We start from the raw sequence: 23,269 nt of genomic DNA, 5'->3' as shown, positions 1-23,269 counted from the left end.
CAGCTGAAGTCCTCAGAAAGACATGGGGGAATCTGAGAAAAGAAGTATGGATGGCAGCCAGTTTGTTAAAGCCGGGAAATGCTGCAAACACCCCATTGGATCTGAAAATATAATGCAGTAAAAGGGTGCAGCTGAGAACAACAGAATGGATGAAACTGAAAAATAATCAGCTTGGTTTTAAATATCCTTCCAAAAATAACTTGTAGATCTCCCCCCCTTGCCTCCCCTCCCCATGCAGGAGAACAGTATGACAGGCTCTCTTCAAGCAAAACAATGAAATGTACAAGTCACCAAGAGGTGGGCAGAATATTTAGCAAGCCCTGCACTGAGTTCTCTAGACTAAAATGAACAAAAAGCACATCAAGAGAAAAAAGAAAGCTGTCTAAAGTTTCAGTCAATATTTACCTCTTGGGTTAATAAATTGTGATCCTGACCTTCAGCAAAAGTCAATATCTCCTGATTATTATATGTACACACCTTCTGCACCTTTCTTATTTGCCCAGACCCATCATATAATGAGTCAACAGTTTTCAGCGGCAACTTCACCTTAATTTCAAAAGTCTGGATTGAACAATCATCCATCCCTGAAAACAGCAAGCAAAATAGCTGCAAGCCAGACATGGGAGGATGTATTTCCTTATCTTCCTAATTTAACCGGACATGGAGCTCAGGATTGAGACAGCTTTAAAATGAGGAATGCACAGGAACTGGAAACAAGAATAAAAAAGTGGCGAGATGTCTTGACAGGAGAGACTGAGGATCTTTAAACAGCAGAAGTACAAGCAAAATATAAAATGTGCCTGGTCCAGAAAGGTAAATTTGATTCAAGGATTTATGCTTAGATATGAAGTATGAGTTCAAATTCAGTTCCTGTGCATTCCTCATTTTAAAGCTGTCCACTACAAAGTCGCTCCACAAGCCCCATTGACAGGAGGTGCTCAAGACTGCATGGTGATTCTTTTCAGCAGTTCCTATTCATAGCACAGGGGAAATTTCGCATGATTTGTTGTTCCTTAGATTATTAGAGATTTTCTTGCACCCTGAGTGAATAGCAATGCATTATTCTGGAATATTTATAACAGGTCCCATTTTTGTATACCATGTGGTCATGTTGAATGTGGAGCCAGTTAAAAAAGAAAATTAAAACATGCAACATTTTTTCTGCAGCTTACAAGGAAATGAAAGCACCATTCCTCCCATAAAGAGTAAGAAACATCAAGACTTTTGCTTTCTATTCCACACACCAATTTTCTTCATTAAAAGGACTGACATTTCCTGGAATGGATCATTCCCCAGGAGAAATGCAAGTTCCAAAAGGCAGGTAGGAATCAAAAGGTTGAAATAACCAATGAGCATGCCAGTTACATATATCTGTAAGTATATATTATCAATGTACAGAATATTGATTATCTTGTTTTAACAAGGCCTAACCAGACCCTAACTAAGAGGAACAAAATTAACTTCTCAGTTAAAAATAGTATTTCATTTTAATTCATTTAATTACATGTTTTTTTAAAAAAACATTTATTTAAATACGTCGAACCCATCTTTCTCCAAGGACTCAAGGTAGCCAACTCCATGCCAACAGGAAGAAAACCAAAAATAACTGAGTCTTTCAGCCTTGCTAATATCATCACAAAAATCAACCCCCTCACCTGGGAGCCTTCTGAAATAGAAATGGCTTTGCATGTCTTTGCATGTCTGAAATAGAATTTGCATGTCTTTGCATGTCTGAAATAGAATGGCTTTGCATGTCTTGCTAAAAGCTGGCACTATGGTGAGCGCCTGACTTCCTCCAGTAAGTCATTCCATAGGTCCATTGACCAAATTCCTGAAATAAGCAGTTACAGATTTATCTGAGGTCATTGTCAGTGCATCAGTGTAGCATTACTCAAATCTAACCCTACATAGGATTGTACAGTGTGGGCATCAGCTGACCTCAGGAGCATAATTGATACATAAGTTCATATACGTCAAGTTGCTCTTCTTGAGATATATAGGCCCCAGGACATGAAAAGCTTTAAAGGCAAGAACAAGCCATTTGCTATCGAACAAATAGACAGCCAGTAGTTTCAGAACAGGTGTTATATTTACAAGTGGCTCACCTCAATCAAAAGGCAGGCTACGATATTCTACACTGACTAAACATAAACATAGAAGTAAAATTACCTTTATGAATTTGGTTTTCAAATGTAAAAATTGCTTTTTTAAACAATGAAAACCTTTTTGAATGGTATTTTATTATTTATATTAGCCACTAGTAAAAGGAAGTTGTTTGCCCACTCTAACTACTTAGAACACTTTCCTGGGAGTAAGCCTTATTGCATAGACCTGAGTAGGAGTCAGAGTATACCTGCTTAGTGTTGTTCTCTAACAGCAAAATCCTAAACGGAGCTAAATCTTTCTTAATTCATCGAAGTCAGTGGGCTTAGAACAGTGTAACTATGCTTAGAATTAGAGGCGGGCATGGACAATGAAACGTACAAATCACCAACTCACAATCTTTTTGATGCTGCAATGTATCTTAATGGAGCCAATGCAAGTCAATTGGCATTTGCAGCTCCTATTATATCTAATGGTACTTTCCTGGTGACAGCTGCTTTGGGTGTCTATAACTTGGACATCTGAAATCCAATCTTCACCAAATTTGGTGGGTGGCTGGAGAAGAGCCTGCTGAAGCATTCCGGTGAGTTTGGCATCTCTGAGTGTGAAAGGGGCCATCCTAGGGCCCCTGGAAGTGACAGACCACAGAGTGACAAACCGTCTGCGAACAGGGGCGGGTCTGTGAAAAGTTTGTGGTCCATGGTCCATGAAACATGATGGACCACAGACCAACAGTCCATGGTTTTTGCCCAGTCCGTGCCCGCCTCTAGTTGCTAACTTCTGATATAAAAATTAATTGCTCCCTTGACCAAACTATGAGCTGATGGAGCTTGTAGGAATCAGACTGAGAAAGACTTGAATGTATCTGATTGTGGATAGAGCCACAACAGAATAAATTCAGAGACCCAGGCAGAATCAGAAATTAACTGGTTTTTCAAACAGAATACAATTTCATTGAGTGGACCAGTTCATGGACAGCTCTATCTAGACTAGCTATTATGCCCATATACTTTCTGTAGCTAGTTACCTCCTTACTGGCTATATGGCCAGCACTCAGAAGAACACACGTCTCCTGTGCTTGGTGGATGACTAAGTCTAGCTAAGGATACTGTATGAATGAAAAAAATAGACTGTGTGAGATGGCTGAAGTGGCAAACAGAGGGAAGAGGTACAGTGCAGCTGTAGAGGTACCCCTATAAAAGGATTCAAATCCATGAAGTTATTTCCATTTATTTCTATAATATTGCTCCAGACTTTTAAGCAGTAGGTTATACTGTTCATTCAATGAAGTACCTGTGAATTCCATAGATATAACTATGGCTATGCTAGAGCTTAATGAGATGGGTATTGCATGGAATTAAGAATTTCCAAGTATTTTGTTTCCTAAAACTATAAAGTTGTAACGGAAGAACTCACTAGCCAAGAACTAAAACCACAGAAGCAAAGCAAAATGCAGTTACAGAGGAAATGGGTTGTACAGTGAGTTTTTATCTCCAGTAGAGAAGCACAAGAGGGTGCAGAAGAAAACTAGTTAAGAAGATTTCCTGTAGCGATACATATCTGAAGGCAAATTTCATGTTGTCCCCTAAATGCAGCTTTTACTGTTCTAAAATGTCATGATGACAGTCTCTTAATTTTTTTAACAATGTTTAGGAGAAGACTCAAACACTATTTTCTTCATTAAAAAAAAATATCTGCTTTTCAAGCAAAAGTCAGCAGACAAAAACACAACACAATGACGTATTTAGTGGAGTAGATCCGACCAGTGAAAGAGTCATTTATGTTGTAGGAAGGCTTCTTAGACTGGAGGAAGACTATAAACTTGAGCCAAAAGGAAAGGTGGAGTATACATCTTTTAATTAATTAACTTTGCCCAAGTGGTTGGATAGGAGTAGAATACACCTCACTATTTGAACTGCAATGAAAATACAAGCAAAGTATAAAAGAGTTTATCTACACTAATGTATGTTAGCAGGGAAAACATTATTGAATTTTATCTAAGATCTAACATGTGTGTTCACCTTTTGATGATGGTCACTTGATGAGCTCACGTGTAACTGAACGGATCAAACACCCTAGGCACTTTTAGGCACTTTTTTCCTTCTTCCAACCCATCTTTGTCTGCCCATCTTCACCTTCCCCCCTCCCCCCAGACGCTTCTCCCCTATGGCCTAGTTGTGTGGTGCAGGCTGAACCAGGCCCAGTTGCATGGTGAGGAACTTGCAAGGACTTTTCCCTGTATCCCTTTCCCCACACAATTTCTTCTTTCCCTCCTCCTGGCAGCCTCCATATGCTCACATTTTCCTATGCCCTTCTCTTCTTCAAACCCACTTACCTTTTATCTGCCCCCCCATCTTAATCTATATTATCAATTTATTTATGTATTGCCTTTCTCCACAATGGGGACCCAAAGCAGCTTATATCATTCTCCTTGCCTCATATTACCCTCACAAATACCCTGAGCAGTAGTTTAGGCTGAGTGCATGTGTCTGGATCAAGGTCACCCAGTGAGTTTCCACAGCAAAGTTGTAATTTGAACCTGGGTCTCCCAAATCCTACTCTGAAACTCTAACCACTATACAACATTGGCTTGGGGAGGGCTGCTGTTAAACAGTAGTAAGCAGCCTGACCTGGGTGAGTCATGCAAGTCATGTGGTATCACTTGGTTGCTTCTAGGCCTGCTGCCAATGAGTCCTCCCTCAAAGACCAAAACATCTGGCCCTGCCCCTTCCCCCTGCCTTTTCCTGACAGCAACCAAGCCTGGAATACTGGCTGAACATGGTTGCCTAGCAACAGTCACTGAGGGCATCTGGTTAAAGCTTTCCTTTTACCATTTGAGGTTTATTTAACCCCTCAACACATTTTTTTTAGTTTTCTAATTTTTCTGCAAATGTGGGACATTTTTCAGGTGGATAAGAAGATCTTTCTTGTCTGTTCATGGCTCCAATCTCCAGATGTATATATCCTCAGATCGGGGCCACTTGGCTATTTGTATATAAGATGACAGAAAAAGGTAAACCAGGAGTTCTGTTCCATGAGATCCAAGAAATGGATCCAAACTAAGAAATGAAATCCAAACTAAGGCTAGGGATGGTAAAAAAGCAACATGGAAATATATTGTCATCAAGAAAAAATAAAGATGGAAACAACCTTTTTCATATTTAAATGTCACAAGGTATTTTTTTTCTTTTTTCCTGTTGTGTATCTAAACAGAGGCATTGGGTTGGGTCCATTGCAAAACTTCTGCTTACACTAGAGCTCTTATCCAAATAGAAATACAAGAAAAAGACCATAGAAGCTGGTTGAACTATCAAACTTATTGTATCCCCATTTGTTTCCATGGTACAAGATCTTGAGCAATCAATTTTCGGGCACTATAATATATAGGGAACATAGTGCTGGATGTTGCACAAGATCTTGTCCAAATAGAACTGTACTAAGTCCATTTATGTTTCTGATTGTGCATTGCCGCATCCAGGCCATTGCCTTGCATTGTAATGCACTGCAAACCTAAGAATATCACTACAGCTGACTTGTGAAATAGTGTGAATAAGGTCATAGGATCTGAAAGGTTTGTGCATTGAGAACGGCACCGAAGAGGGAGGAACACATGAGTCCTGGGTGAGTTATCTAAATGGCACAAATAACTCAACCATCACAACCATATAAATGTAAAGTCTTAAAACCCACCCTACCTTTATCATCTCTACCAAAAGAAAAATGCTTATAATAATATATATATTGATTTTAGCTTTTTGGTCAATAAGAAGATTTACTGCCTTATTTTTGAGTCAATTTTAACCTCTTTGGGTCACCAAACCTCTATATTGATCCCAACAGGCGCCAATATCTGCTTATTACTTACCTTCATGTTTAGACACCTGCCACAAATTCTTATGAATGTTTCTATGACCTGGCTCCCATGACAAGCAAAAATAAATACTTTCTGTCAGCTCTTTTTATTTCTTTCTGTACAAAATTATGTTTCTTTCATATATATATATATCATCAGGAAGCCAGGCTGCTGACTATAAAGCTTATTTCAAAACAAAAATAACTTGTAACACCCGCCCTTCATTTTCATAATGACTAATAAGAAGTGCTTAGCTTTTCCTCACAATTTCATTAAGAACTCACACGTTAACCTCCTTTTTGTGATTCAATATCCTTGCCTGCATAAACAGTAACAGATCAACATGTTCTACTTGTGCTAAATGGAAGAGACAGTTTGCAGCTGAAGACATTTAAATAACAAACAGTGACAAAAATTCTGAAAATTCATCTCCAGGCTTGTTAGTGGCATCTTGTCAATCATTTAAAATAAACCTTAAAATGCAGCCTCTGACAAAGGCAAGCCAAGGCCCTATCGAAATATAATTACCCCTCACACATATCTGGGGTTGTAACTTGTAACTAACCTCCTTAAGAAATAAGAAATGCATACAACTTTATCTCCATAACCTGTGCAATATCGTATCATATATCATATCTTCACAGAACTTACACTATGCTTTTCTGAGCAGTGCCACCAAAATAGCCAAAAATTGAAAGCAGAACATTAATAAAGACAATCATAAAACCAAAAAGTAAATGAAGAATTAAAAGCATATATAAAAATACTGATGGAGAAATTAAAAATATAGGGCAGAAAGAAAGAGTTGTTGAAGGAATGCTGAACGGAAAAAAACCCTCTTCCCTCCACTGTCAGAAGACAGTGACAGAATGGGACAGATGAATTATCTATGGGAATGGATTTCCACAATTTTGGTGCCATGACCTACAATGCCCTCTCGTGGGTTGCCACACATCTAACTTAAGACGCATGGCCTCCAATGATGACGGTAGTACTCAGGTAGGTACATATGGGAGTAGGTGGCCTTAAGGTATGCTGGTCCCAAACTGTATAGGACGTTAAAGGTCAATGCCAGCACCTTGAATTAGGCTCAGAAACAGATTGGGAGTCAGTGTAGATGGTCCAAGACTAGGGATCCTAGACTCCTGGTGGGGGTGTGGGATCTCCCGCCCCTGCTCCCCACACCCTGCTCCCACTTACCTGAGCAGCGAGGGGTGCACACCTTCCTTGTGCACTCCCCTATGGCGCGGCACGCTCCTGTGCACCACAGCTGCTAGGATCGGGCCCATTTTGGCCCAGATTAGGGCCGCGTCCGAGCACAGGAGTCCGAGCACTCTGCAGTGCTCAAAATGGGCCCGATCCACAGCAAACCGGGCCTGTTTTCAGCAGCTGCAGAGCACAGGAGTGCTCCCCCTTGCTCTGCAGCGCCTCAAAACAGGCCCATTTCGGTGTGGATTGGGCCCATTTTGAGGTGCTGCGGAAAGCAGGAATGCTCCTGCACTCTGCAGCGCTCAAAATGGGCCCGTTCTGCCACAGATTGGGCCTGTTTTGAGGCACTGCAGAGCACAGGAACCGCAGCACCTCAAAACCGGGCCCGATCTGCAGCAGAATGACCTGTTTTGCACGCCTTCGCAGCGCCCAACTGGAATGCTGCATGCCCTCTAGGTAAGTGCCAGGCCCCTTTCCCTTGCTGGGAGATTGGAGCCTGACAACCCTAGCCAAGACTGGAGTGGTAGGGTCCCTGTGACTCACTTCAGTCAACTTCCAGTCTGCATCATTCTGCACCAAATGTAGTTTCCAAACACTTTTCAAGGGCAGCTCAAGCACAGTACATTGCAGCAATCTAATCTAGATGTAACAAGGGCATGCACCGCAGTGGTGAGATCTTTTCTGCCCAGGAAAGGCTGTAGCTGGCTAACCAGTCACAGCAGCCACCTGCTTTTCTAGCAGTAGGGCCAAGTCCAGCAGTACTCCCAAGCTGCGGACCTGCTCCTTCAGGCAAGTGTAATTCCATCTAGAACAGGAGACACCTTAAATCCCAAGATTAGTTTTACCACTCACCAGTGGAGTGTAGCAGGGTGCCCTCAATTCCCCCTCCCCCTCCTTTTCCTATTCCCTCCTAATCCAGCCAGGAGTCTCTATGTGAGCATAAATGAATGCCATTGCCTAAGCATGTATGGAGAACTTTGATACAATGTTAAAGAGAAAGATGTTTATTCTCTACTACACAAGTCTACAATCTAGAGCACAGAAAACACAGGGGAAAGAATATCACAGCACAAAAGCTATATCAGCGCTACGTGTGTATGTTATGTGCCGGCAAGTCACCACTGACCTATGGCGACCCAATGAACGGTGCACGCCGATGGGAGATTCCTCACCAGATTACAGTTTACAGCGGTGTTGAAGGACAGCCTGTGGGTCGCGGGGCTTCCGGAAGGACAGTATGGCTCCCACTTGTCCAGGATCGGGGTAGCCACCACAGTGGTAAAGGGAGGGCTGTCTGCAGACCACATATAAACCATTTGGCGATAGGCCTCCTGGGTTTACTTGGGATAAGTCAGGAGGGAGGGAGGATCTAACGCTTCTCTGTTCTAGTTACAGATGCAGTGGTCCCTCCGTGGAAGATAGCTGAGCTGGCATGACATCGTAGCAGTGAGATGGGCAGCGAAAGAAAGGGGGAGATGCTGCTGGGTTCCCAGGTGGTCACAACAGAGATCCCCAGGGCCTTCGGGCCGGTTGCTTGTGGGGCCAGGAAGAAATATTTCCCCACAAGGTCAGGAAGAAATTTTCCCCCACAAAGGTGAGATTGGCCAGGGCTTCTTGGGGTTTTTTTCACCTTCCTCTGGGCACCGAAGTCGGGGACCACTTGGGGTGGGTGGCTCCAACTTTACCACTGCTGTTGGAGCTTTGGCAGGTGCTGGGCCTCCGGTCTTCCTCCTGTGGCAGTTTTGAGGCATTGGGCTGGATCCTTAGGGGGTGAGCAAGGCATTCAGGTGACTCACCCCTGTGGACAAGGGAGGCAAGGGCCGGCCAGCATGGCTGTCGACGGAATAACACTTGGTTGTTGTGGGTTTTCCAGGCTGTATTGCCGTGGTCTTGGCATTGTAGTTCCTGATGTTTCGCCAGCAGCTGTGGCTGGCACCTTCAGAGGTGTGGCACGAAAAGACAGAGATCTCTCAGTGTCACAGTGTGGAAAAGATGTTGGCAGGTCATTTGTATCTACTCAGGAGGGGTGGGGTTGAGCTGAGTCATATTGTAAGAGTTTCCCAGGGTGTGGAATGCTAATGGAGGGAGGCTTCACTGTATCCTGAGGAGGTTCTTTTGCATATGGATTGGTGCTTTGTTACCAGAACTGCTCTTTGTTATAATGGGGTAAATTAGCTTTAGCAGTCTGTAACTTAAGATTAGCGCGGATCTTAACCTATGTTTACGGAGGTCCTGATTCCAGACACTCTAGTGAAAAAGAGGGAGACTACAAATAGTTTCCAAACACGTGTATTTCACTAATAGTGTGGCGTAAGCCTGGACTTGCACATACACACAAGAAAGCATACAAGAACTAAGAAATACAGAGCAAGAAATATAGAGACTTTCACATTAGCTGGTTCCCAACGATGGTGGGGAATACTCACAATCCTGAAGCGAAGCAGAGACACAACAGCGAGGTGGCCCAATGCCAGCAATGGAGCCACAGGAGGACAGCAAGGAAGTCTGGATAGGAATAGCCTAAGCACCGTGTGGTCTGAGAGACCAGCTTAAATACCCCAAAACGTACCCTGGGGCTGGTGCTGTACTTGGTGGTTCTCACAGTTTAAAACAAAGGTTCTAATGGGTTACTGAATGGCTTGGATGGGCCACTTTGGTAATCTGATTGTGATAAGTGACACCTCAGGAAGAGGGGACAAAAGAGGGAGGGGGAAATCCAGGTGGGCTGAAAGGATGTTCCAGCGGACAGGGCTTGTCCTGATGTCATCAGCTCTGGAATGCAGAGGTTTCTTTGAGATGCATTCTCTAAGTGCCTGGGATGGTCGGCACTTAGTTCCTTCTCCGGGGCGGCTCCTAAGATATGCAGAGCGGGGCGAGGTACTCTCGCTGCGGACATGGTGTGCCCACTTCGCCGAAATGGCTTCCCAAAGCAGTCTTCTTCCCTGGGTCTTCTGGCTGCCTGAGAACATGGATGCCGGCTGGGCAGAGCTGGGGCTGGTTTGCAGGTTGCCCGGTAGCGAGGGCAAGCTCAGCGACCAGCTCGCGGGAGACTCCAGGCGGGAACTGACCAGGGAGCGCCTAGCCAGGCTCGCTGGAGGTTTCCCCGGCAGGCGCCCGGCTGCTAGCAGCGGCTTGGGCCCATACGAGGCAGGCTTCCATGGAGGCAGGGGGAACAGCACGTAAAACACAGTCCAAAGCGGGAAACAGGCACGGTCCGTGGCAGATGGCAAAGCAGGCACGGGGCACACTTGTAATAAAGTCCAAACATACACTGGGAAATCCAGATACAGGTCAGGGCAGGGCTGCCCAGGAAAAAGAGTCCTTTGTGCAGTTAACCAAACATGGAGTCAGGGAACAACACAGTCTATTGCAGCAGCAAGGTGATTAACACGCAGGCAGGAAACTGACACGTGTACCAGAACACACACGTGCAGGGCGATCTTTGTGTAGTAGTAAAGCAGCAACGCAGGAAACTTTAGCACAGTTCATGGCAGGCCTTAAAGCAGGAGAGGGGGCCTACTTGGCAACAGCTTGATGTGCTAATCTTCTCTGCAGGGCTATTGTCAGGTATAGAGTGTTTTGTTAGCCTGGTATTTTTCAGAACTGGAAACCATGCTATATTCATTCTTAAAGTCTCTTCTTTCCTGTTGAAGTTTTGCTTATGCTTGTGAATTTCCCTGTGCAGTCTGACAAAGTAGTTGGAAGTGTTGTCCAGTATTTTGGTGTCCTGGAATAAGATACTGTGTCCTGTTTGAGTTAGGCTATGTTCAGCCCCTGCTGATTTTTCAGGTTGTCCAAGTCTGCAGTGTCTTTCATGTTCTTTTATTTTTCTCTGGATGCTACGCTTTGTGGTCCCGATGTAAACTTGTCCAAAGCTGCAGGGTATACGGTATACTCCTGCAGAGGTGAGGGGGTCTCTACTGTCTTTTGCTGATCGAAGCATCTGTTGTATTTTTCTGGTGGGTCGGAATACTGCTTGTAGGTTGTGCTTTTTCATAAGCTTTCCCATCTGATCTGTGATGCCTTTGATATATGGCAAAAACACTTTTCCTGTAGAAGACTGTTTTTCCTTAGTTGTTTGATTTATCCTGGGTTTAATTGCTCTTCTGATTTCATTTCTGGAGTAGCCATGAAATTCACAAGCATAAGCAAAACTTCAACAGGCAAGAAGAGACTTTCCACACTGTGACACTGAGAGATCTCTGTCTTTTGGTGCTACACCTCTGAAGATGCCAGCCACAGCTGCTGGCGAAACGTCAGGAACTACAATGCCAAGACCATGGCAATACAGCCCGGAAAACCCACAACAACCAAAGAATCAAACATAGTTGGAAAATTTGGACTAGGATCATGAAATGAAGCAGGAGAGCAACTCATAGAATTTTGTAAAGCCAACAACCTGTTCGTTGCTAATACATGCTTCAGGCAACCAAAAAGATAATTGTATACATGGAAATCACTGGGTGACTGATACAGGAACCAAATACATTACATAATTGGAAGCAGAAAATGGAAAGGCTCTATTCTCTCTGCTAAAACAAGACCAGGAGCTGATTGCAATACAGATCATGAGTGTCAGTGCTAAGAAAAGAGTATAAAATGTTGTAGCTAGCCTAACTTGTGAGTCACTGATGATACCTTGGTATCCCAAATCAGTGAGATGGGGGTGAACTCCCAAGAATGTAGAAAATAGAGGCAAATGTTCCCCTGTCCCTCCCAATGCCTGATCCAGCTCAAACACACACAGGAAGGATGTTGAGATCTTATAACACTTTATCCCAGAGGGTGGACTTGCCCCCTTCTCAGTCCTGAGGTTTGGAACTCATGGCCTCATGGGCTCTGGCATGCCTCCCTTTGATCTTGTTGGACTGTACATACCCCTGGCCTTATTGCCTTCCATTAATTTTGCCTTCCTAGCAAATTGGGACAAACAATTTTCTCATGGTAGGAAACCCATCACCCCTCCGCAGGCACTGCAAGCCGTCTTATGACTCCATTCCTTGGGGGAAAGCGTTCTTCTAGAAATCCGATTTCCTGCGTGTCATTCATGGCATCTTACACCCCTCATTCACCTCAATGATAGCAACATTATCTCCCCACTGGCCTAGCCTATGATGATGTATTACCAAGAACCCTAACCAAGTCTCTATGGTACAAGCCAGTTCAGCCCTCTCCTTTCATATTAGATGATCCAAAAGAAATGGCATGAAATGGTGTCTCAACTTCTCTCCCTCCCTTTGTGTGTGTGTTTTAATTTAAGACCTTGTTTTAAAAGGCACTGGAGTCTGATCCTAATGAAATTGTTTCTTCATGGGAGTTTGTGGTGGTGGGGGAGATGCCTGGATCTATGTGCCAACTGACCATTTCATAGTCCCATCCCAAAGGATGGTGGCAGCCTGTTCTTTTTGGGTGGCTTTTCTGATGCTCTGGAAAATGGCTACTGATGAAAATGAGGATTGTGGTTGGATTCAGAAGAGCTTTTTCTAAGATTCCTGAGAGAAGACTTTTGCTGAGGCTTTTGTGTTAAAGTTTTGTGCTTCTTGTCTTTGACTTTATGAGTGATTTATTTGGGCTGTCAAGTTGCTATTGATCAGCACACAGCTATGTTTTGTTTTTACAATCAGACTTTATGGTTTGTACGTTGTGTATATCGTAAACCACACTAAGCCTGTGTTTTGTGGGTAAACTCAAGGAGATTTTTATCATTAATTTCTTAATTTCTTCCACCAGGAGGTTTTGAGTTGAAATAATAGAAGTACATGAAAGCTTGCATTAAGGTATAGAAACACTGGGATTAGTACAGAACCCCAGCTAGTATAACTCTATAATTGCATCACTTCATTAGAAAAATAGCAAAGAGTCCAGTAGCATCTGGACTAATGAACTTTATTGTGACATAAGCTTTCGAGAGCCACAGCTCTCTTTGTCAGATGCACCTGATGAAGCATAAGCTTTCGAGAGCCACAGCTCTCTTTGTCAGATGCATCTGACGAAGAGAGCTGTGGCTCTTGAAAGCTTATGCCACAATAAAGTTGGTTAGTCTTAAAGGTGCTATTGGACTTTTTGCTATTTTGCTACTGCAAACTAACACAGCTAGCTTCTGTGATTAGAAAAAGTAATTTTTATTACAATTCCATATTTTTACCCTAAATTATAACCACTCTAAATACATCTCACTGGGTCGAGCCAATCACATGTTCCCATCGTAACCTACCTCACACAGTTATTATGAGAATAAAATGCAGGAGAACAATGGAAGCTGCTTTGAGTACCCATTGGAGAGAAAGGAGGGTATAAATTAAACAAATGAACATGGGAGGAGAAGCGGGGAGGTGTTTTAGGCAGAAATACCACAAAGTTTAAAAATCCTGTCAATTTTGCAATATTTCTGTTGATCCCTCCTTGCAATATCTAGTCATTTCAAGTTCAGCCTTATTGCCCTAAGATTAATTCGCTGTGCACAATTTTAAATATACTTATATTGATCTTATGTGTGTTTTTGCTTTCGGTGGTCAGCATTCATCAGTCTGGGTGGCCAAGGCCAGTAGCTGCCATAACTGCAAATTCAGATGCTGCTTAATTTGCTTACTCTTGACAAATCTGTCTTGAGTGCTAGAACTATGCGGAGCTGTGGGGAACTGCCACACTCAGAAGCAGCATCAAGGGAAGGCCTCAGTCTCTATGCCCTGTTTGTTGGCCCTTCAGAGTACCGGGTTGGCCACTATGTGAGACAGGATGCTGGACTAGATGAACTGCTAGTCTGATCCAGCAGGGCTCTTCTTATATTTTTAAAATAAAGCTGAAATATTTTGAAATACAGCTGAAAATAGAGCATCTGTCCCTCCCTCGTGAGGGATCCATGCTGGTTAATGGGGACCACAACATGTGCAAAGACACAGCAGGAAGGGAGCATTGCACTGTTGCCTAGAAAGCATGCTACCTTCTCCTGCACCTACACTACAGTTCCTAAGTGGCAATTAAAGAATGTGCATGCACACATAGAAAAGAGCCGATTTAGAACTCATGATAAAATGCAATCATTTGTAAGTGTTCTCAGATGCTGCTCATCATAACTGATGATCTAATTACAAGTTGAACCCTGGGGAGTTTGCCACAGGGAGTTTAATCTAAGCATTCCAACGCATCACTCTCTACAATCCCAGATGTAGAGAAATAACTAACAGCTTTGTGTTTGTGTACCCTGCTCTCTCTTCTAGGCTCCTTTCTTCACAATTTAGACATCACAAACAAGCAGTAGTCACATTAAAACACTGAAAACATAGCTATTACAGCTATCACAATGAACAAAATGATTGTTATTTCTAAACTATCACCGTATTTCAGATGGGGAAAACCTGAACCTGTGTGAGTCTGAGTAGCACAGCCAGTGTGGTATAGTGATCCAAGTGTTAGATTATGATCTGAAAGGTTCCAATGCTGACTCCACCATATAACTCACAAGGTGACCCTACAACTAGTGATTCTTTCTCAAACTAACTTACCTTGCTGGGTTCTTGGGAGAATAAAATGGGAACAGGAGTACAATGCACACTGCCCTGAGCTCTGTGTAGGAAGAGTGGAATAAAAATATACTAGATAGATAACTAGGGATCCCAAGTGCCCAACAGTGGCAGGCGATCTCTCAGTAATTGGCAACTGGCAGGTTTCAGGCCTCTCGACGATCGCCTGCCACCTGCAGGCAACCTGGAAACACTCCCAACATACCCAACGATGTCACTTCCAGAGGTGACATCATCACGCCGGCTTCAGGAATACACCCATGCTTTGCTTGGGGCCAATTCTCAGAGAAGTACCATGTCCCCCTCCCATCCCTCTGGGAAAGTATAGGGACCTGGCAACATAACACAGACATATAAATCAAAGAAATTGGGCCCACAGAATATAACAACACAGGGCCCTAATATCTCTTAATCCTACATTGTGCAGAACCTCAGACTGTGAGTGGAATGAAACTTCTAACTGCTTTAACATGATTATGGTTCTCAAGTGCACAAAGGAAGGCTGATGGGAACTAGGTTGTATCTTAAGAGCTCTTATGGCTGTTAGGAAAAGTGCTGCTGCAATCAAGGTATGGGTAACCATCATACTACATGATTCAGATCCAGCAGCACCTTAAAGCCCAACTAGATTTCCAAGGTATGAGCTTTCGAGAGACAAAGTTCCCTTCGTTACCTATTTCACCTTCTCTTCCCTCCATGCAGTCAAGGCAGAAATAGCCCCAGACAGTCTTGTGCCTGAGGCAGTCAGTCCAAAAGATGTCCCTCACCTGATGGTAAAGTATAATAATAAACTAAATAATTGACATTTTGATGCCCTTTAATGCTACCCCACAATCTGCTGCCTGAGGCAGGTCGCCTCACCCTGCCTAATGGAAGGGGTGCTCTTGATACATGAGCATATGGAGGGATTTGACAGTGTGAACCAGCCCTGAGTTGGAACAAGGGATATTACCCCACGAAACCTGTCAATCCACTTCTGTATCTCCACAAATTGCCACCTTCCCAAAACATTCTGGGGTGCTTTTAAATGCCATCCTTGATTGACAAGTAACTCCTGGAATTTGCACTTGTCTGCCTTGATTAGCCTTCCTGGGAGCTAGTTAACACTTTCCTCTCCTGCAGCTTTTCAACAGAGATGGGACTGGCTGCTTCTAAGACCATGGCGAACACAAAAGGCAGATCTTGTTATGCATTCAGTCCAGTGCTTAGAAAATACTGTGCCTTGTCATCCTTAGCCTGGTTTAAATTGACATTTTTATTGCAGGATTGCTGGCATAGTGTGGCAGGTGACTCGCTTGTGTCTTGTTATCATCTGGCAGTAATTTCAACAGAGGTTGTTTGATTAAAAATTATATGCCAAAAGGTATACCAAAAGCAAAATAGCCACAGGCAACTAAGATAGCAAGGGAAAGACAGAAAGGTTTAAAACGAGACCTTTTCAAGGGGAATCAAGTATGCAATACCTGCATCACATACACATATGCGAATATATTTTTCTAAAGTTATGGCTCACACAACTCCATTTAATAGCATATCATCAAAAAGCTACTAATTAAAACTTTGCAGGTTCAGTTGGTCAAGTTTCATGGCTGGCTGCATTCTGCAAGAACACGCTCCAACCAGCATTTATGAGATTAATTTGTAAACTCTTCAGATTCTGAATCTCCAAGGTTTATGCTGTCTGTGTGCTGTTTGCATAATGCAGTTTTATAGTGCTAAATCGCTACCTATAAAGGGATTATTTTCATATTCAGTGCATTAAAGATCTAGTGCAATTCACAGATAGCATACTGTGCTTATGCTGGAAGATAACAGGTAAAATGTCTCTTGTCTGATTAGCCACAAAGCTAACATAAGATAGTGGATGTCTTGAGAAAGAATATCACCCTGCTGAAATTAATTCCCCAATGGTTTTATTAAAGTCTGCAAATTGCATTATTTCCCCATCATATTGGAAAGTCTGCACTGCCTTAAAGCCTGCTGTAACCCATGGCTTGCCATCTTCCCTGGAGTGTCTAGATGTGGCATCTTAGATTTATGTGTATGATCTCAGTGTGTTACAACATCACTCCTGACTAATGCATTATTATAATACTTACACATATTCCCAAGTGTCATGGTATTGATTAGAAAAATCACCAATCTGCATATTCACACCATCTGTGCTATAGAAAAGCAAAACATTACATGATAATATTGGTTTTGTTTGGAGGAAAAAATCTGAGGCTACTAAGAGAACAAATGGGGATTCGTTCCGAGTGTAGTTTTCTGTGTGTGTGTTTGTTTGGAATTGCAAAATAGACAAACACTAATACCTAGGAGGATTTAAAACGGCAACACTTCCTTGGAATTAACAGCACAGAAAGCAGCTACTGATAATAAACTGCAAAGAGGAAACGTAACCATTCCTGAAATTGAATTGGAACAGCAAAAAGCAACAAGTGAGAGCTTCTGCTTTGACGCACCTTTAGTTTTTAATGCCAAGAAGGCTAGAGTGGTGTGGGGGGTTGCTCTCAAGTCAGAAGCTACAATGGGAGGTTTGCCTCTCCATACTGGGTCAAAATGATTTTAAAGGATAGGAATCTGCTTATCTTTGATCCATTGCTCAGCCTGATACTTTTGCTCATAAAGCTCTAATACAATCTCATAAATCAAAGAAACAAACAAATCACAGATTCAATCTCATGGGCATTTACTTCTACCACCTTTGCAACAACGGTGCAGAATTTGAGGAGAAAGAAAGAACAAGAAAAAAAGAGAGGAAACTCTTTTGACTAAATAAGACAAAACACCTGTTACGGAAAGCCCCTTCAGGCAACGGTGCCCTTAGCCAATGGGCAACATACTGCCTGCCCATGGCCCCACCTTCCAGTAGAGAAGAGAATGGATCCATGGGGGTGGCAGAGATTCTGGGGCCTTGTCCTAGACTTTTGCCTAGAGCCCCAGAATCACTAAGAAGAATCCCCATCCGCTTTCAGGAAGGAAATAGCACTCTATCCAAACGTGTCGATCTTTGGGCATGATGAGTTGAGTGCACAAATGTGTATTTTGTAATGTGTATAAAGAGCATATATGCACTGAAAAAATGTTGCCAGTTGCAGCTTCTCATGGCACACACAGTACATATGATTTCTTGTGTAGATTTGCTTCCCATAAAGACATGGGCACAAACAGCATTATGGCCGTCGTCACATGAGCATCTCTTCCATTAAATTTACAGCATATAGCGTCCTACCTGTTATCGGCACAGTAACGTTTCTTTGGGTCACCTAACGGCTCTTCACGCCACCAGCTGTCCACACCGAAGCACTCTGTTCTGTTCTCTCTAACCGTGCAGAAGCAGCTCCTCCACCCCCTTTTTTTTATTATTCTGGCGTTTAATTCTGCTATAACGGAATAACAGCATATAAACATTCCGTTAGAGCAAAACATTACGACCCTTTTGTTTTTCCAATGTTGAAATTATATAAATAGCCCTTTGCCCGCAGAAAACTCCCTGTCTGACGTGATCCCCATCGCTGAAGGCTCTGCCATGGCGATTGAGTCATTTTTACTTCAGCAGAAAGTTTGCATTGTGTTCTGTCGTTATGGCGTTATAAGGACATAATAAAATAAAAAAAAAGGGGAGTCGCAGGAAGAAATGGATTCTGGGATTGAAGGGAGGGCATAGGACGTTGCGAGGCGAAATACATCGATGTGAGGCATTCACACTGAGGCACAAAACAGCGCGACTATCAAGCACAAAGCAGAAGAGAGAAAATCGCTACAGTGCTGGAATAAGGTGGGTGTTTGCCGGGAAATAGCGCCATTTTAGCGCTAAATAAAAGCCCGTGTGACGACAGCCATGGAACAAACCCACGAACAGGCTACTCGGCTGCTCGCAAACAACTGAACAGGTGGTTGGCGCAAGCCTTGTTTGTTGTGCTCAGCCACCATTCGGGAAGCTAGACACTCCGACACCTTCAATCAATTGCCTCAGCAACGGAGGGGGAGAGTGCCTGAACTCAGTCTGCACTCCCTCTGTCATCTCAGACACCCCAATCAAAGTCCACCTTAGCTTGAAGGGCAGGTCTTCCTTCCAAGCGTGGAGCTGCAAATCAGTTACAATTGGTAATGTGGGAGCAGACACCAGGGGGGAGGGAGGAGGGGGGTGTTCTGTGGCCATGGGAACTCCAATCTCATCCCTGCAAACCCTGTTAGGCAGGTTTACTGTGCCAATGATCCCAAGGTGCAGAGATGGAGACGTGGATGGATATACTATAAATCAATTGAATTGGGGGAGTGGGGAATCATTTCACATATTTAAATAGCTTTATGTATAATCAAAAGTATAACACATGCAAACACTTGTATTTTTAGCCCTGCAAAGAGAGAATAATGATATTATGAAACAACAAGTGGAGAACTCAGAAAGATTTGGGGGAGGCATCACTTTCTCCTATCTCCTAGTATTTCTTCTTTCCTCTCCCTGGCAGTCCCCATAGCCTCTTCCTTTACTTTGCTTTCTTCTGTCCTTCCCACCCACCAGCCAACCTACTTTTTTTCTGCCCCTTTGTCATCAGCTTTTCTGCCTAGCCTTCCTGGTAGCCTTTCCACATGAACATCTGGTCAAGTTGTGCTGTGCCAGTTGGGTCATACTGATTTGCGCAATGCTGGATGTGCCAGATCAAGTTCTATGTTGCTGGACGGGCCCAGTTGCATGGTAGGAAACCTGAAAGAACTTGCAGAGGCCACCTTATTCACCCCAGTGTCCCCCTCTCCACACTATTTCCTCTTTCCCCCCTCCTGGTAACCCCTATATCTTCACCTTTCATTGCTTCCTTCTCTCCTTCTCATCCACTGACCAACCTTTTATCTGTCCCCTTTACCTCCTTCTCTTCCTGTGACACTTCCTCTTGGGTAGCTGAACAGACCTCAGTCCACTTGCTCAGTAGGGAAACTCTAAGGATTTCAGGGGCACCTCAGTTTCCCCTGTTTCCTCCTCCCTACAATGTTTCCTCTTTTCTTCCTCCTGGCAAACACTATATCTTCATCTTTCCTTCATCTTTCTTTTCTCCTTCACACTATGAGCCATCCTTTTATCTGCCTCTCATCACCAGCTATATATATAATTTACTTCATTTATACCCCATCTTTCTTTACAATGGGGGCCCAAAGCAGCTTGCATCATTCTCCCCTTCTCAATTTTTCTCAACAAACGTGTAAGGTAGCTTAGGCCAAGAGTGTATGGCTGTTCCAAGGATACTCAGTAAGCATCATGGCATAGTGGGGATTATACTAGATACTAGTTTGGAACTCTAACCACTATACAACAGTGGCTTTCATGTGGTGGCTGCTGTTGAACAGTAGCAAGCTACTGAACTTCAGTGAGTCATGCAAGTTGAGTGGTAGTAAGTCATCTGGTGGTTGCTGACAGAACTGGTCCCAATTATTCCTCCCCTCAGAGGTCAAAACAGCCCCAGAAAAGGCCTTGCCCCTCTCCCTGCCTTTAACTACAGAAATCAGGGCTTGAAAGCTGGCAGTGATGTTGTTCTTGTCTTGCAACCCACACAGTGATAGGGCATGTGCTTCTTAAAGCTACAGGTGCTGCTTCTGTTATTTTGGATGGTTTGAACTTCTCCAAGTGTTTTTTTTTTTAAGATTACAGATTTTCCTGCAAACCAGGGGTTTTTCTCAGGTTTGTAGAAAGATTTGTCTTGTCTATTCATGGTAAAGTTGCCAGCTCTGGTTTGAGAATTTCCTGGTGATTTGGGGGTGGAGTCTGGGAAAGGGACCTCAGCAAGGTCTCATGCCATGGAGTCCAACCTCCAAAGCAGCCATTTTCTCCAGGAGAAGAGATCGCTGTTGTCTGGAGATCAGTTGTAATTTCAGGAAATCTCCAGGTCCCACAAAAAGGTTGGCAACTGCAGTGCATGGTTCCAAGCTCTGGATATAAGGATCCACAGATGACGCCACTTTGAGAATGAGATATATTGATACTTCCAAACTATATTAAAAAAATTAAGTTAGAACTAGCATAACTTTGTCACTGGATTGGATCCAGTACAGCATTTCTGTTGGCATGAGAACTTCTACTCATGGATCAAACCGTACATGGCTCCCCCTTCCTTGACAGCCTGAAATGCCTCCTGAAATCCTGCTCAGGGAGGTACTTGTGGCTTCAATGAGAAGGAGTAGCCATGAAAATCATGCTCCGTAGGATCAAGTTCTTATGCCCCTGAAATGCTTCGCTGGATCCAACCCAGCAAAAACTAATTCAGACATGGGGACCTAAAGAAGCTTGGGAACCCAAAGCAGTTCTCTGAATCTGACTATGATTTGTTTGGCTGCTGAATATGTGAAATGGGGTTGATTGAAATCAAAACATTGTGTTTACAAGGATGTAAAATTCTGTCTGCCACGTGTGTAAGTTAGCTCAGTGTTACAGTCCTGGAGCGATTAATATTAATATGTGAAAGGGTACTAATTAAAAGATGCTGATAGCTCTTATTTCTGGGACAAAGGTAAGACAAAGCTTAGCAATCTCAGATCATCTCAAGATGTATTTATGTGCATACTGCAAAAGGGACTGCCTGAATATCTCCCCCTGCCCTAAATTTCATGTATTAGATTGCATTTGGCAGCCATGGGGGGGGAATCAAGGAAAATATTTCATAAGTCTTAAAGTGCTTTATGTTAGCTATCTCTCTGTTTCTTTTACTCTCTGGTGTATTTTTCTTCCCTTCCTTAGAACTGACAAGTGCTGGAGGAAGTGGAAAATCCAGGAAAGCGACAAAAGAAATCCTGGCTTGCTCTTCCGTACAGTTTCATGCTGCTGGGTCAGTGATTAACAAAGACAAGGTCCTACTGCAGGGAAGCTAAATGGAGTTCATTACGGGCATAAGAGCTGGGGAGGCCAAAAAGGTGAGACTACGTGAAACAGGATGAAATGAGACACTAATAAGTATGGGTTTCACTTCCTTAATGTAACTGTAAGGACAGCTTTTAACTATCACCCACTCATAAGAATTACGGATGGCAGCAATTCAAAGCAAATATTTTATGTTATTATGAGCCCCTATCTTGGGTGCAGTGGTGGTAGAAAGCTTCCGTGAGTTAAATAATAGGCCACATCTTTCTTATCCAAAGCATCCAACAGGAAAACTGGCTTACCAAAAAAAAGAGCTTTGGCTAGGCAATTTTCGGGGCGCTATCATGCCCTTCTCAATGAAATGAAGCTGCTCCATATCTAGGTTGTCTGTGAAGCTGCAAAAGTGAAAGCTACCTGCCCTAAGGATGCACATCATGGTCCCCACCATTGAAATCACAGATATTGACTTGAGAGAGCTGGCATCATGAAGTGGCCAACAGATAGACTAGGAAGTCTCCCAGTTCAAGTGTCATCTCAGCCATGGACTCATGAGGAGGCCTTTGGTAAGCCAATGTTGCCTTTTGGTTAGATGCAGCCAGCTCTTTCATGTAATGATCTCATCTAATTTCCCTCTTCATTACAGCCTCCCCTCTCATTTTACACGCCCTTTGTCCGTGGTGGTGCCAAAATCCCAAGAATATCCTCTTTTTTTTGGTAGCCAAAAAGTGGCTGAGTCCACACACACTCCACATGTACATTTCATCCCAGTAGCAGAACTGTAATACATTGGCCTATCTTTCAAAACTATTGCACAGGGATACCCATGATTGTGGGAAGCAATGAGTTTAGTATTATGGTTGTTCCTGACTCAACATAAAGGGGCCCTGTACAAGACCCTATGACCTGGCTTGCCTTCCTCTTCCAATTGGACTGCAGCCTAACTGCAAGAGACAATATAAGGCACTAGCACCCAAGGCACTAGCACCCAAAGAACTGGAAAGAGGATAAAAGGAAACCTCATCTGTCAAGGTAGGGATGCTTCAGAAAATGCCCCTTTCAACCTTGGTTATCACCAGAGGTTGGTCTTTTGACTGCAGCAAAACTATCCCCATTTTTTTCCTGTAGAGTCTGGACCACAGTGTCCTGGAAACATACATCAACCAGAAACTAGGCCAGTGCTCTAGAAAAGCATGACTTTGCTCAGATTAAGACAAACAGATTCTTTACGATAGGTGTGAGACAAGAGTTGCATTACTCTGGATGTCCAAAACAATATTGTAAAAGTGAAGAACCAGGTGTTTGTTTTACATTTTAAAAAATCCTGGAATTTTTCATGATGCTAACCATCAGTCCTGCCATGGAGAGCTTCATCCACAGCCATAACTTGGTTTATCCCATGCTACTTTTCACCAGACAGTTGGCAGTCTCTCTTTCCATTCAGGAATGCACAACCATTGCCAGCCAATTAGCACCAGAGAATCCAGACCACTCTGCCTTGATGGTCCTTGTGACCAGAAGGTGGCCTCCATATGTTACCTCTCTGGTAACATGCTGCTAAGAGGTAAGCAGACTTCCTTTAGGCTGTTGGTAGCACAACTACAGCCTTTCAGGTGTTGACCTTTATAGGCAAATAACAACAGCTTCTGCTGCTTGGAAGTGAAACTAATAGTTCTCACCTCAAAGACATAGTGCTTCTCTTCTTTCTTTGAGGGAATTGCTAAAAATGAACAATCC

At 43.3% G+C, this 23,269-nt stretch overlaps 1 long non-coding RNA gene across 1 annotated transcript; it reads left to right on the top strand.

Moving 5' to 3' along the window:
• Nucleotides 1–1,174: 1,174 nt before the first annotated feature.
• Nucleotides 1,175–21,823, top strand: LOC129331135 (uncharacterized). The gene is made up of 3 exons (XR_008597099.1): nt 1,175–1,321; nt 8,555–8,759; nt 21,416–21,823. It is a non-coding gene; the product is annotated as an uncharacterized LOC129331135 (long non-coding RNA).
• Nucleotides 21,824–23,269: the final 1,446 nt, after the last annotated feature.

Source organism: Eublepharis macularius, chromosome 5, assembly GCF_028583425.1.
Source record: "Eublepharis macularius isolate TG4126 chromosome 5, MPM_Emac_v1.0, whole genome shotgun sequence".
Lineage (NCBI taxonomy): Eukaryota > Metazoa > Chordata > Lepidosauria > Squamata > Eublepharidae > Eublepharis > Eublepharis macularius.
This window is presented reverse-complemented; position numbering and strand designations above follow the sequence as displayed.